Source organism: Hipposideros armiger, unplaced genomic scaffold (genome assembly GCF_001890085.2).
Source record: "Hipposideros armiger isolate ML-2016 unplaced genomic scaffold, ASM189008v1 scaffold_18, whole genome shotgun sequence".
Lineage (NCBI taxonomy): Eukaryota > Metazoa > Chordata > Mammalia > Chiroptera > Hipposideridae > Hipposideros > Hipposideros armiger.
Genome location: NW_017731368.1, coordinates 5,867,330 through 5,869,915, shown reverse-complemented (window position 1 = coordinate 5,869,915; position 2,586 = coordinate 5,867,330).

The following is a 2,586-nucleotide window of genomic DNA, read 5'->3' as shown; positions in this document are numbered from 1 at the left end:
GCAGCGTCTTACAATGGTACCAGCTCACTGCCTAGAAAGAACCCAGGGGAAGCCTGGCTGTCTTGCAGAGGTGAGACAGATTTCTGGGAAGTCGAGGCAGCTCCACTTTGCAGGACAGAATACCAGAAAAGGGGAGGTCCTACACACAGAGAAAATGCCACAGATTGTCAGATAAAAACCTCAAATCTTTTATCTCTGATGTGAAGAAATATCTTAAGGCAGGGAGAAGAACCCCCTAAAAGAAGCAGATGGAACAATTCTGGAGTGCTCACAGGGCTAGAAATGGTTGGTATTCTCACCAGCCAAAGTGGAGACTTTGTAATGCATGGGTGGCGTCCTCTGACAACTATTGCATTAATAATAGGGCTAAGTTAGTCATAGACTAAAGGTTGCTCTGGACCTGGCATAACAAAGTTTAAAAGCAAGCCCTGAAAAGATCAAACTATTTAAAAACAAGCCCTGAAAAGATCAAACTACTTCCAAGTAACTGTGTGCCAGCATCAAGTCCAACACTCTTTCAAGGAATAGAACAAAACCCAATACCAAACAGTGCAAGGTGGCATCCAATAGAAAATGACCAGGCATGCAAAGCAGCAGGAAAATGTGACTTGTAACTGGGAGGAAAAAATAGAAATGAGCCCAGAAATGGCAGAGATGATGGAGCTAGCAGGCAAGGGCATTAGAACAGCTAAAATCTTAACAATGGATTCAAGGATGTTAAAGGAAAACATGAACTCAATTATGAGAGAAATAGAAGACATATAAAAATAACCCCAAATGGAACTTCTGGAGGTGGAAAATACACGATCTGAAAAACAAATAAATCGTGATCAAAATTCATCCTCTTGCTGCTAGCGGGATGAGCTTTCAGGCTGTCAAGCGATAATTGAACCATCACTTCCATGGAGAAACCTTCCTGGCTGGAACAAACGCAATGCTCTTGTGTTCTCACGGTGCTTCAACCTCCTCTTCAAAGTACCAGCCATAGTTGTAATATGTCTATGATCTGTGGGACTATCTGCTGCACGTCTGTCTTCCCCACTGTACTGTAAGGTCCCTGAGAGCAGGAGCATGTTTTTGCTCACTTGTATGTCAGTGCCCAGAACAGTGCTAGGCATGAAGTAAGCACTCAGTAAGTATATGTTGAATGGATGAACTCCTGTAGTCAGCATTGTGATGGACTCATTAGGCAGCTCTTGTTTAAAGCATCACCTCTGACTTCCTTCATCAGTGTAGTGACGCTGTTTGACCTACTGTTCTCGCAGGGCCTCATAAAAGGTGCTTCCTGCAGGCACTGTTGAGTCCTGAATTAAGAGTGAACAGATGCCTCACCAAGTGACCTGGAGTGAGTTGCTCTGACCTTTGGGTTTTTCAGCTACTAAATGGGGTTGTTGAGACAGATGGTCTCTGGAAACTCTCCCAGCTCTGATGTTTCAGGATCTTATTGTGGTTGAGTCTCCAAAAATGCTCCTCTCCCCCCCAGGATCCTAACCTGCTGGTCTTTATGTCCTGGTAGATGCTCTGCCTGCACTGAACCTGGGCTTTCTGTGTGACCAATCNCTCCAGGCTAAAATCATTTTCATGTGTTCTCACAGTGTCCAGATGGAAATCTGACACTCGGAGAGGTCAAGTGCCCATGTCTGCAGAGCTAGAAGGGGTTGAGCTGGAATTTGAACCCGTATCTGGCTGGAGCCTAACAGTTCCCACTTCCCAGATCATTCTCACGCTTTTACCCACAGATGTGAACAAGTTGTGGGGAGGGAGAGAGAGAGGGAGGAATGAAGGGGACCAGCTCAGGAGCAGAAAGGAAACGGTGAGGTGGGGGCGCAGGAAATCCTGGCTGTGTGTGCGGACGCTGTCAGCACATAAACTCAGCTATTTTCATGTCAAGGCCAGGATGCGGCCCAAAGAGAGGGGCAAAGGCGAAATGTGTTCACTTCTGCAGTTGGCCTTTAAAAGACATTTTTTTTCATCACCAGTGGGAGCCCTGGTAAACACCTGGATCTTCCTAAATTAAGCCTTTGATATTTAAAAAAAAAACAACATAATTTCAGGTGACAAAGCAAATATACTTCAGGCTTTGTGGCCAGAAGTCTCCTGACCTGTGAGATCCAGGGTGGTCCTGTCACCTGCTCCCTCCTTTTAATGAAATTGCTGGAAGAAGCTTCAGAGAGGAAGGGACATCTTCACAAAAATTCGGCCAAGCAAATGATGCAGGAGGAAGACAGGCCAGCAGAAACTCACGACACGCGATTTTGCCTCTCTTCTCTGCTCTCACCCTGCCCGTCTTTCTCATGTGTTATCCAGTCCCTAAAAACCAACAGAAATTCTCCCGAATCAGAGGCAAGGGGGAAGCAACCGTCCCCGAAAGACAAGGCACAGACCTGGAGGGCCAGAATCATGTCAAACGTTTTCTGGGAAGGGGAAAGGCCACGGATGACAACAAACATGTTGCTGGCTGCCATGACAACCGCAATCATTCAGCCACAGTACTAAGGGTGCGGAGACAATAAAATCAATTGGAGCTCTATTTCCCAAGCATGATTAGCATCCTTAAGGAGGTGGAAGCCAAGGAGGAGATGCCTT